Below are 13,507 nucleotides of genomic sequence, written 5' to 3'. Positions count from 1 at the left end.
TTTATCAAAATCTGGAAGGATAGTGGCTCTACTTGGCAGCCATCTTCCAAGAGAGAAGATTAGTGAAGGTCCATCTGGTACCTACTAAAGATTTTGGTAGCAGACATAGACCAGAATGATCATCTAGTCTGACCTAAGTTGAATGATTGTTTAGGATTTGGATTTAAGACTTCTCACACCCAAAACAAGACTAATACCATTAGACCAAGGAGCCACCTGTCAACGTGCCCTCCAAGACTTCAAGTTTAAGGTTGGAGTGAGTGGCTGGTGAGAATAATCTGTAGGCCCTGAACATTCCAGAAAAACTCCAGGGGCAGACTCTGTGCCAGCCTTTGTGACTGGACACCACAGGTCAGGTTCATATGTTTCATTAATTTCTACGTGTGACATAATCTCTATACAACATTCTTAGGCACTGCAGGTGATAATAATAATTCTTATTATTAATAACATAATAAGTTGCATTTATATAGTAACTTTCACGTCAAAGGATCACAATGATCTTGATTCTCATTTACACTAAAGGCCCTTTACCCTACTATGGCAGTGTACAGGGGCCTTAAATTGCACTTATGCTCACCTTGAAGGCCCTTCTACATTGCCAGGATAATGTAAAGGGACTTTAGTGTGAATGAGAATCAGACTCAAAATATTTAGTAAATTGAAGTCCAAAGCTATACAGAGAGCTCATTTCATTTGTTACAGCAGCTATTTAACAGGGCACAGCAAACTACACAGCAGTTTAGGACAGGAAGTGAAGAACATCTTATCCAATTTAAATACAATGGAAAATTAGGTTTTGCAATTATTAGGATTGCAGTTACTCAGACTGAAATATGAACAGTACATTGGGGTTAGCATCCTAAATCTTGTGAAAGGTTCAGTGAGATCTTAAATGACTCAGTATTGACTCTGGGAAAATGTCACCCACTGAATTACCAACATTACTTCCTACATTATCTAGGAGTTTCTTGAAGGTGTCTCCTCCAAACACCGATACGGCTTGTACCTACATAGTTAATGAGAGCTGAGGGGATCACACAGTACAATTTCTCTTACCAATTGAAAGCAATCCAAGAATTTGGGTATTTAATTAGTTGAGTGGAAGTTAAAATTTCATTCCTAAATTTAGATAAATCTTAAAGTTGGGAATTAGTGAAACTCAGAGAGGAATGCAAGTTCTGTGAATTTTTGGAAAGACAGAAATCCTAGGGATTATGTTACTTCTGGCCAAACATTTTTCAGCTTCGTGTCTTGGTGAGATATGTTTTCATTTTAACCTATTAATCTCAGTTTATCTTTTTTTTTTTTTTTTTTTTTTTACAGAGATCTATTAGGAATTTCAGGGACTACAATATAGACTCCAGATGCTAGGTATTCCTTCATCTTTGTGGTACTCACTTTAATCCATAACAACCAACACATTTATTTTATGAGCTTTCACAATCAAGACAGTATTAATATCCTTCCTGGCAGTTTTTTAGAGCTTTGATTTCACATTGTGTGGGGGAGTGGTTACTTTGAACATAGTTTTGAAAGCCTTAGAAGTAACTGCTTTTTAGTCATTTCCTCACATCTATAGGGTTGACACTGTGTACATTTCAAAAGAAACACACAAGCATAACTGTGAAGGTTATAGCCTTGCGGTACACTGGGTGGTAAAAAGAATGACATTTATGTGGTGAGGTTCTGACTACTATAATCTTGACTTTTACATAGAGTGTGTACCCAAATTCCTTTATAAATGGCTATTAGGCAGAACTTCCCCTCCTAGTTACATAACCCTTCCAGCATTCAACAATGATAAAATCATTACCTCTTCCTGAGTATCTGTTTGGTGCCTGTAATACACCATCCTTGTAAAACAATTCCTTCATTACAATCCCCTTGCATGGTAATTGCCAATAGGTTCTGTTCTGCTTTCTGGGATTTCAAACTATTTTCCTGGTTTTAATTCTCTGAGCAAAATAGGTGTCAAATTCTACTCTCGTTTACATTGGAGTGTCACAGTTGATATTAGATTAGTGCAGTTGCCCCTGACTTGGGCATGTAGGAAGCTTCTTCCTACTCCCCCCTCACTGATTTTTGTGTCTTCTCCAACATGTGCAACTGTTGTCATTTGTGAACCCTTCCTCTGTGAATGACACACACAAAGAAAAGCAAACACATTTACCCATCACTGAACTGAACAAGCATCTTTAGGCCAGAGATTCAAAAAAACCTCGGTGTGCTCCTCACTCGCTCCCCCACATCTAGCTCATCTGATGCTGAAGGGAAATACCTTTCCAAAAGGCCCAGTCAAGCCATAAATCGAGCAATGAATATCTTGTCCAGTAAAGCCGAGATCCCTGCTGGGCTTTGCAGCAGCAGCAGCTTGAGCAGGGTTTCTGATGGGAAGACGTTTATAAAGCAGCATTCAAGAGAGCCTTGCTTCAGCGGACCTTATTCTTTTCCCATACGATGACAGAAATAATTGCATTGCCTGGATTCTGGCCCCTCACGAGCAAGTAGAAGAAAAGGGGCAGCCAGATTCTTGATGCTTGTGGTCTCACTACAAGCACGTTGGGAGTGAGAGAGCACTGCAAGGCCCCACCCCTTCGACACTGGCTAGCAGATCAGAGGCATTCTGCCTAGGGAGTATACACAGGGCTGGACATTGCTACAACTTAAGTTTAAAGGTTGCAGTGACTGCATGCAGTGCACTGATCCAGGCTGTACTGGTGATCATCCCAGTGTGCACTCTCCAAACCGAATGCCTCCCAGAGGTGCAGCTAGAATGGGATAATCCATCTGTAACTGTGGCTTTGAAACCTACAATCTCTCCCTGGCTAGTCAGTGTGTTCGAATCAGTACAGATCTGTGTGTCCATTACAGTTAGGCTCATATCCAGGGATATGACATACTAAGCAGTCAAAAAATGCCACTCAAGATGCAACCTCTTGCTGCAGCAGCAGCTCTTCATTGTTGCTGCTAAGTAACTGGAATCTTTGTCTATATTCGTGCCACTAGAGTATATAAAATGGGTCCAACTCCACATTACCGCCTAAAAAAGCCTGCTTTGCTGAGGCATCTCCTCCATATGTATAATACCACAATGTTTTTTAAATTAGTGAAATGTTTCCTAGTTACCATTTGGGGGGCCGATCCTTCTCCTTTTGAAATCAGTGGGATTCTCACCACAGATTTCAATAGAAGCAGGATTGAGCTTTCTGGATCTTTTTAATAAATTTTTTTTTAAGGAAAAAAGAATAGTTCCATGCACGCAAGATAAAACCAACTGGCTGAGAGAGTCGTGAGAGATAATGGGAAGATCCCTTTCTTTCTCTGACTCTCTGTACCTCTCAGGTAATTGTCAGATCAGACACATGCTGGAATTCACTGTGGGATTGGGACGGATTAAGACTTCACACTTTTTAGTAATACGGCGGCAACATGGGAACTGGGATCTGCTGTGCTGATCTAAAAGGATGCAAACACTTGAACACTGCAGGGCTGATTCTGTTCTCTCTTGTCCCATTATTACTCCGTTATACTTCCATCAACTTGACTGCATTTACTGTCCATGTGTGAGAAAGGAGATCAAGCCCCTCAGAGAAAACAGCAACAACGCTAATTAGTGTCCCATCTACACTCCATTTCCCCCAAGCTAAGATAGTTCCTAGAGATGGCTCCTGCTACCACAAGGACTGTAGTTGCCTCTGCTTTAAAAAAAAATAGTACTCTGTTCACTTCAGCCAGCACAACTACAACTGTGTTACTAGAAATGGGTTCTAAGACCCATCTCTAACCTTTGTTTCTTAAGGTAGGGGAAATATAATTTTGACAGGACCTTTCTGTTGTACACTGTGGCAGGTTACCTCCCTCTCCAGGGTGCCACCTCATATTCTGGGATACCATGGAGAGGCGGGCAACCCTTCACATACACTATCTGCCTGCCTCTCACCCCAGCTTCAGCCCTCTGAGCCAATTTTATAACAATGAATGGTACTTCGGGTGATGCAGCAAGGGTGCTGTCAGTGATGCTGAATAAATAGAGAAGGCCCCGAGAAGTACAGCAAACAGCAGCTTCAGTGACTTTTGTTCTGAAGCTACCTCTGCATGCCAGATTTTACCCTCAAGGCACAGTGGCAGGGCAAGGCTCCCACCTGTTCTCTCTCACTGCTGTGGGGTTACTTCTTTCTGTTTAAGTTAGGTTAAATATTTCCCCTTTTCCCAGGATTCAGAGCTCATCAGGCCAGCTGTGGTGCACAGTCTCAAAACACAAAACAGCTGGAGTTATAATGTGAACAAAGTTCACCTTTTCTTGTATACATTTTAAAGCTGCTGCACTGTTTACTGGATGATGCATTTGTTTAAATGAACGTCCAGCTATTATTGATTTTCCTCTACACTTTTTCTGGCTATGTCACCACTGTCCTGCTGCAAAGAGCTCAAGCTGAAGCACACCTGCACCCACATGGACAAGAGAAAAAACGAGGTCAGCTGCACTGGTGAAACCCCATGCAAGTGTAGAGCTGCTACTGGTATAACTGGGGGGAAATTTGGACCTAAACTCTACATTTTTTTTAAATTTGGAGAACTCATGAGTGTACACAGGGCTGGACATTACTACAACTTAAGTGTAAAGGTTTGTGGCTTCGCAGATTTGAAGGCCAGAAAGCACCTTTATGATCATCTATTGTGACCTCCTGCATAACACAGCCATGGAATTTCACCCAGTAAATTGTGATTGAACTACAGTCTGTCTTTCAGAAAGACATCCACTGTGGATTTAAACACTTTAAGTGACTAAAAATCTACCACTACACTCTTCCTAAACTGCTGTAATGGTTAAGTACCCCGCCTGTTTAAAATGTGTGCCTTTGTTCCAGTTTTAATTTGTTTAGCTTCAACTTCAAGCCCAATTAGGTAAGTTATATTCCTAGGAGTATAGCAGACCTCAGGAGGTCATCTAGTCCAACCTCCTGCTCAAGGCAGGACCAACACCAACTAAATCATCCCAGCCAGGGCTTTATCAAGCCTGACCTTAAAAACCTCTAAGGAAGGAGATTCCACCACCTCCATAGGTAACCCATTCCAGTGCTTCACCACCCTCCTAGTGAAATAGTGTTTCCTAATATCCAACCTAGACCTCCCCCACTGCAACTTGAGACCACTGCTCCTTGTATTGTCATCTGACACCACTGAAAACAGCCGAGCTCCATACTCTTTGGAACCCCCCTTCAGATAGTTGAAGGCTGCTATCAAATCCTCCCTGCTCTCTTCTCTTCTGCAGACTAAACAAGCCCAGTTCCCTCAGCCTCTCCTCATAAGACATGGGCCCCAGCCCCCTAATCATTTTCGTTGCTCTCTGCTGGACTCTCCAATTTGTCCACATCCTTTCTGTAGTGGGGGGCCCAAAACTTGATGCAGTACTCCAGATGTGGCCTCACCAGTGCTGAATAGAGGGGAATAACCACTTCCCTCAATCTGCTGGCAATGCTCCTACTAATGCAGCCCAATATGCCGTTGGCCTTCTTGGACTCACATCCAGCTTCTTATCCACTGTAATCCCCAGGTCTTTTTCTGCAGAACTGCTGCTTAGCCAGTCAGCCCCGAGTCTGTAGCAGTGCATGGGGTTCTTCCTTCCTAAGTGCAGGACTCTGCACTTGTCCTTGTTGAACCTCATCAGATTTCTTTTGGCCCAATCAGGGCTGTCCCTAGCTATTCTGGGGTCCTACACAGCCCCACTGCAGGGGGTGGGAGGGCCAGGCCTCCATGTGGGGGGGCTGGCTTTGGGGGTAGGAGGGAACCACCCCCCAGCACTCACTGGTGGCGCGGCGGGGTCTGGGTCACTGCACTTCCCACCGCCAGTGAGTGCAGGCCCAGCCCTGCTGCAGTCCTCAGGGGAGTGGACGCGGGGCTGTGACAGAGAAGGGGCAGGGGCTTTGGGGAAGGTGTGGAGTGGGGTGGAGCAGGGATGGGAAGAGGTGGGGCTGGGGCTGGGGCTGGAGCAGCACGCAGCTGCACAGGACACCAGGAAATTTGGTGCCCCAAATTTCCTGGTGCCCTACGCAACTGGGTACTTTGCATATGGGTAGGGATGGCCCTGGGCCCAATCCTCCAATTTGTCTAGGTCACTCTGGACCCTATCCCTACCTTCCAGTGTATCTACCTCTCCCCCCAGTTTAGTGTCATCTGCAAATTTGCTGAGGGTATCCCATCGTCCAGATCAGTGGTACCCAACGCGGTGCTCGCCAGGGCATTTATGTGCGTCCGCTTACTGACAAGGGAGGGCCCTGCTGCCGAGGAGCACGGCCACCGGACAAGCAGCCATCGAAATGCCACCGAGAAGCGGCAATGTCAAGAAGCATCGCCACCAAAATGCTGCTGCTTCTCAGCGGCATTTCAGTGGCAACGCCCCTTGATGATATTGCTTCTCGGCGGCATTTCGGCAGCAACGCTTCTTGGCATTGCCGCTTCTCGGCAGCATTGCAGCAGCTGCTTGTCTGGCAGCCACACTCCTCAGCAGCATTTCGGCGGCTGGTCGTCAGGCGTCTGCCACACTGAAAGGTTTGGGACCACTCGTGCAGATCATTAATGAAGATGTTGAACAAAACCAGCCCCAGGAGTGACTCCTGGGGTACTCCACTTGATACCAGCTGCCAGCTAGACATCGAGCTGTTGATCACTACCCATTGAGCCCGATGATCTAGCCAGCTTTCTATCCACCTTATAGTCCATTCATCCAATCCATACTTTTTTAACTTGCTGGCAAGTATACTGTGGGAGACTGTATCAAAAGCTTTGCTAAAGTCAAGATATATCACGTCCACTGCTTTCTCCATATCCACAGAGCCAGTTATCTCATCATAGAAGGCAATCAGGTTGGTCAGGCATGACTTGCCCTTGGTGAATCCACTGTTCCCTGTTCCTGATCACCTTCCTCTCCTCCAAGTGCTTCAAAATGGTTTCCTTGAGGACCCGTTCCTTGATTTTTCAGGGACTGAGTTGTGGCTGACTGGTCTGTAGTTCTCTGGGTTCTCTTTTTTCCCTTTTTTAAAGATAGGCATTATATTTGCCTTTTTCCAATAGTCCGGGACCTCCCCCGATCATCACGAGTTTTCAAAGATAATGGCCAATGGCTCTGCAATCACTCACATCAGCCAATTCCCTCAGCACCCTCGGATACATTAGATCTGGTCCCATGGACTTGTGCATGTCCAGCTTTTCTAAATAGTTCTTAACCTGTTCTTTCACCACTGAGGGCTGCTCACCTCCTCCCCATACTGTGTTGCTCAGGACAGCAGTGTGGGAGCGGACCTTGTGTAGCGCCTCCTCTCCACACGGTTACCTTCTTTAATGCCAATCTGCTTACAGGTGTTGATGGACAGGTCTGGGTTCTTCTGGATCCCGCCACCCACTCAGCAGGGTGAATCTTCTTAATTTTTTCCTATGAGTTTATTTGGTGGTGCCTCCACCCCCCTCACTCCTTCCTGGCAGGGTCACCAGGGCAGTTTTTGAAGAAAATTCTAACCACAGGGTAATCCCCACTTATTTACTAGATAGTTGAAGAATTCCAAGAAATAACACAAACACATGCAATATATTCAGCACAATAATATATTAAACAGGAGAGAAATATAACGTAACAGGGTAAAACACTGTTGTTAGGGTCACCGGTGCCCACGCTGCTAATACCTGTGACTTTTCCCAGTTATGTGACTTGATGTAGCAAATGTAAGATTAGTGTCCTGTTGGTATGCGTACTTTGTTGGGGCCCTTGATGACCTATGACCACAAAATCCTTCTCTGCAGTGGTTTAGCAGTGTGGCTGACTGGGTTACAGCCCAATGGACTCACAAGTGGGAGAAGGTGGTAAATCCCTCCGTAGGTTTAATATGCAGCAGGTTGTAAAATCCCCAAACCCTTACTCCCTGGCTTGAGGACACAGTTCAGGGAGTAGGGGATCCCCAAAACAAATTCCCTGACTAACAAACTAAAAGATGGTGCACTCACAAACTCCATGAATTATCCTCAGGTTCAGAGATGACTTGGGACTCCTCAGTCACTGCAGAGGGGCTAAGCTCTGCTGGCAGGGATCTTCTTCAAGCAGGAATCAGGCTGCTTTGGTCCCAGGATTTCTCCTCGCCACAAAGGGGTGCAGGGCTCAAGGTGCAGATTACACAACTGTACTAAGATCACTAGGGAAGGGACAGAAGATCATCATCTCCACCCCTGCTCAAAGCAGGGACTATCCCCAAAACCCCCCCCAAGGAGGATTGAACTCACAACGCTGGGTTTAGCAGGCCAATGCTCAAACCACTGAGCTATCCCTCCCCAAGATCCAAGCTGTAGTCTCCTACCCCAGCATCCAGGCACACGCACAGCAGGCAGCAGCCCTGAACTAGCAGGCAGGGCAGAGCAGAGCTGACCATGTGGTGACTGGTCTCACCTAGGGAGCTGGAGGGCGAACTCAGCCTGGCTGGGGAAGTTTCCCAGCAAAACTCTACAAACTGGGAATTATTATCAGTGGAGAAGGAAAAGCCCAGCTGAGGGATCTTGCTTTCAGGTCTGTAGAGGCCAGTTCTCAGGGGGAACCCTGCATGCAGGCCTAGGACTCACCAGCTCCCCACACAGCCAGTCCTGCTCTTGCCCTGGCTGGCTCCAGGCTGACTCCAAAATGGCTTCTCCCCTTTCTTGAACTCCCTGGGAGGGGCATCTCACTCCTTATTGGTTGCCTGACAGAGTCTGAGTCTGCCTTGGCTCTTCCTTCCTACCAGGGACAGTGTGCCTCACCCCTGAGCTGTCAGCAGACAGAGCCCCAGGAATCTTGGTAATCTCCTTGGGGGTTACACTTGTCTGTCCTTTCCCCCTCATATTAGCCTGCCAGGGGATCTGCCCATCAGTTCCCTAAGGGAGTCAAGGTCTGCTTTTCTGAAGTCCAGGGTCCATATTTTGCTACTCTCCTTTGTTTTGTGAATCCTGTCAAGCTCTTGGCCTCAGCAATTTCTTGTATTCATGAGTTCCATAGGCTAATTGTATTTGATACAGGGTATAAACTCACTAGAGGTGAAATTCACATCTCTCCGGTGTAAAGGCCCTTGTGCAGGTTCCCTGGATTAGACAAAGTTACACTCAGCAAATGATTTATACACTTGACCTGTCTCAAGTTTTGCTTTTGAGAATGAATCCTGCTCACCCTACTCACCCTAAAGACAAATTAAGCAAATGAAGGTTGAAAATATCACTTAAGGACCAACCTGAACCTTCTTTAAATGTTGAACCTAATCTTAAATGAATCTTTCCTGAGACTGTGAAGAGATATACACTTTTTTATTGTTATTTTTCATTTCTGGATGTCAGGTCCAGTCCAGCTGGAAGCAGGAAGTACCAAAAATTAAAATTTTGTGTGAAAGCCCATTCTTATGAAAATTCCCATTCTTATTCATGAGTAGACTCATGGGGCTCAGAAGGTTTGTGTTTGTTTCACAAGATGATCCCACAGTAGGACTCATTCAAACCAACCGCCCGGACTGTTAGAGGTTCAAACAACACTACTTTTATATGGATATTAAAGCAAATCTAAAGATTATAATTTTCAGAGAGAAAACGAGGCATCATACACTGCCCTAATAATATAATTTGGCTGATCTTTCTTAATCTGCTGAATGAAATTTCATTAACAATTCCTTAGAAATTTCATTATTCATTGCAACTGTGCTATGCATTCCTAAGGCACACAGATAAACCCAAAGAAATCAGTATGTGCATTTGCACGTATGTTTCTCACATCTTTTTTTTATGCTTCTTGGAGCCTTGTATGGGGCTGAAATAAGGCAAGGACTTTTCACAATGCTTTTACCAGTAAGGAATAGAAGTATTGTGAGAGGCCCACACTTTGTACATTCTGGCTGCATAAATGGCTCCCTAAGGTGGTAAGGGAGGAAAAAGTCAGGGAAGGGGGCAAACACTTGATGCATACATAGTCGCAGACACATCCTTTATTCTCACATTGCATTAGTCATGATACACTAGATTCCTATAGCTGAATACATGCGCTAATGAAAGAAGTAATATTCATTTGGGGTTATATAAGGCCATTTTCAGATCTCAGTTACAGTTATTCCAGATTTACCATGGTGTATTAACTACATTACATTTACATGTCTTGACACAGGTGTGGCTAAGACTGGCTTTTTGCCAATTGTTATGTGCCATGTGAAATCATGAGGTTACACAATCTTATTGGTCCAAAATCCATGTGAAATTGCACCCCTCAAAAAAAAAGGAACTTGTCATTTCATACTTCATGTCTGTAATTTATCTGCTAGTGCCTTGCAGAGAACAGGGTAGATTCTAGTCAGCAGAATTCTCAAAGAGCAGCACTAGTAGGTTAATAAATTATATCCTGAAAAAGAAGTCTGATTCTTCTTCCTTTAGTGTTTTAAATTAAAAAGAAAAAAAATGTTACTGAAAATAAGGTGCATCTCTCTCCTCCCTCAACCACTCCCCGCAAAAAACCCTATATGACTGAAAGTATCATTGTTTTAAAAAAGAATATTTGACAATATTTTTTGTTTAGAAGCACTTTCATATACTATATTTTCTAGTAATGTTTCAACTTTCAAGTTATTTTTCCCTCAAGACAGCATTTAGAGGAGGTATTTTTATAAGAAGAATCTAATGAATGAACTTAGTTAATTTCATAGAACTGGGAAAAAAATCAATAACCCACCCCAGGCATTTAAAGCTCCCTATACCCTACTGAAGGCTTATATTTTAAAATGTGTCCACAAGGACAAAGAAATGCACAGTGAGCATTTTTGAGAGGTGCACTTGTTTTATATAGCTCACACTATGCATTTCCTATGAGAGTAAATTCATGCAGAACTAAGTTGGCTGCATATATAGAAATGGTCATTTTGTATATCTAGAAGTATATGGTGTCACAAACCAAAATCTATGAGTTTACCCTAATTCTTCTTTGAAGATCTGCCCTTCTAGAAAGACCATTGAGACAGGGCACTGAGTAAGGATAGTAATAGTTTCGTAGGAGGAGAATATTTGGAGGAAGTGTGTTATTAACTCTCCTCTAGTTTTATGAAGTCCATTCATGAGATTCTTTTCATATTTAATAGTAACTTTAAATATAGTTTTCTGTAATAGGATCTGGAAACAAATGAGATTTACTAAAGCTTGGTTGACTTATTGACAATATTTTAGGGGGGATCCATTTTGTCTGTTTTTTTGAAACTTAAGGCACAGATCTTGCAAACTTTTACGAATACAAGTAGTTGTGTGGTGCATAAGTGTTTGCAGGATCGAGGTCTAATTTGGGATAGTTCATATCGATATTGATATGCTCATGCTATCATTTCTACTCTAAAAGGAATATTTGTGTATACCGATGTTGTCAGATGTTGATAAATATAAATTGGTGATGTATGCCCCTTACTAGATTATATTTTTCATTGTAAATCCATATGCCAAGTACATTTTTCTCATTCTATTTTATAATATTTATTAATATATAAAATCTATACAGTGTTGTTATAGCCATGTTGTACCCGGATCTGAAGAAGAGCTCTGTAAGTTCAAAAACTTGTCTCTCTCACCAACAGAAATTAGTCCAATAAAATATATTACCTCAACCAGCTTGTCTCTCTTATAAAAGAGAATAGTAATTTGAGGAGTTGTACATTTATTGTGAGATGCTTGTAATTTCAATTTTTTATTTATTTGTAGTTAACATGGGAATTTGAGATTCATCAGGCCAAGGTGACCATCTTTTGTTTGTTTCAAGCAGTAGCAGGAAGACAGTGATAAATAATAATAGACCGTTTTTAGTGTTATCATCCTATACTGGACACTTTTCATTATCCTGAAATATGCTTATGATCTGGTCACATTATCTGAAATAGATATTTTATAATAGTTTAGGTAGAATGTTTCTGGTGACATGATTGTGCTGAAATGTAATTTATTTTTAATATTTCTAGCATTGCGGGCCTTTATTATTATAGGCAGTCCTCAACAGTCAAGATGTTCACCAATGACTTTGTCTGCCTAATCTGCTCATGAGCATGTGTGTCATGCTTTGGACTTCAGAGTCACTCCAGAATCCACAAAAGAGAGAGAATGAAAACATCATCGTCAAACCGATGGACTACACACACAGTGCTCGACTTTATGATGTTTGACTTAAGACTAACTGCACTTACGACATTTCTGAATTGACATCCTGATTCAACTTACAACCATTGATTTCGACTTTAGAATGCTCGGTCCAGCAATGGAGTGTAGTGTGGTTCCAAGTTACAGCGTTTTGACTTATGACACAATTTTCAGGAACCAATGGTGTCATAAGTCTGAGGACTGCCTGTATGTTACTGGTGGCATTTTCAAAAGTGCTCAGGATTGACCTAACTCTGTTCCCATTGAAGTCAATGAGAATTTTTAACTTAAATGGGAGGAGAGTTAGGCCAAGAGAATGTTTGAAAATCCATCCATGTTTGTAAAAATACAACCTGACCAATTTTCAACACATAATATTTTTGGTATACATTTTTGTTATAAATACATACAAAATGTACCTTAAAAGAATATTAAGGTTTCAAGGTCAAGCAGTGGAATATGTCAGGAAATGCCAGAATTAAAGTGCAACCTTAATTCAGCCCCTGGGTATATGCATTATGATACAGTGTTTAATTATATGATCATATACTATTTTTTCCACAGGACACCTTCCTCATCCAGTGCATAAGGAATAAATCAGAGATGTGTAGTGAAGAAGGCTGTTGTCTTCAGGGCCACTGGCTTTATTTATTGCCTCAATAGGAAGCTGTGTAGTGATTGGGAGGAGGGCACTGAGAGTGTAAGAAAGACAGTCTCTCTGTTCTCAGGTCCTGTGTCTGACATCACCTCCAATACAAGATATTACCTTGCCCCCCTTCTCTCTCTGACATCACCTGTGGCAATCATGAGAAGCAATTGCAGGGAAAGTTCTGCTCAGCCCCTGCATTTCTGGGCTGGAACACATTCAGTGCAGATGCAATCTTCAGTGAATATAGCCGTCAAACTCTACTAAGGGTATGTCTTCACTACCCGCCATATCGGCGGGTAGCAATCAATTTCTCGGAGTTCAATATATCGCGTCTCATCTAGACGCGATATAACGAACTCCAAACGCGCTCACGTCGACTCCGGAACTCCACCGCCGTGAACGGTGGTGGCGGAGTCAACAGAGGAGCCGCGGACGTCGATCCCGCGCCGTGAGGATGGGTAAGTAATTCGAACTAAGGTACTTCGACTTCAGCTACGCTATTCGCGTAGCTGAAGTTGCGTACCTTAGATCGAAACCCCCCTCCCCAGTGTAGACCAGGCCTTAGTCTCTACTTGTGTAAACTGCAATTTTTCAGAGGTTTATGTTGGCCAAATTTGGGCAGATTTTCTGAGTATGGTAAAAGGCACATCCCTGACTGTGGGGTATCTCCTGGCCAGATTTCAAATCTCTTCTCCAAAGCAT

At 43.2% G+C, this 13,507-nt stretch overlaps 1 long non-coding RNA gene across 1 annotated transcript in view; it reads left to right on the top strand.

The window, feature by feature from the left end:
* The window catches only part of LOC120401876, a 189,880-nt gene extending 177,278 nt beyond the window's left edge, over positions 1-12,602 (top strand). Inside the window, exon 3 of the long non-coding RNA XR_005596805.1 lies at positions 11,982-12,602. This is a non-coding gene — a long non-coding RNA (uncharacterized LOC120401876). The remainder of the gene's footprint in view (positions 1-11,981) is intronic.
* Positions 12,603-13,507: the final 905 nt, after the last annotated feature.

The sequence above is a fragment of the Mauremys reevesii genome, linkage group 3, assembly GCF_016161935.1.
Source record: "Mauremys reevesii isolate NIE-2019 linkage group 3, ASM1616193v1, whole genome shotgun sequence".
NCBI classification, from domain to species: Eukaryota; Metazoa; Chordata; order Testudines; family Geoemydidae; genus Mauremys; species Mauremys reevesii.
Note: the sequence above shows the minus strand (reverse complement) of the source record. Positions and strands in the feature narration are given on the sequence as shown.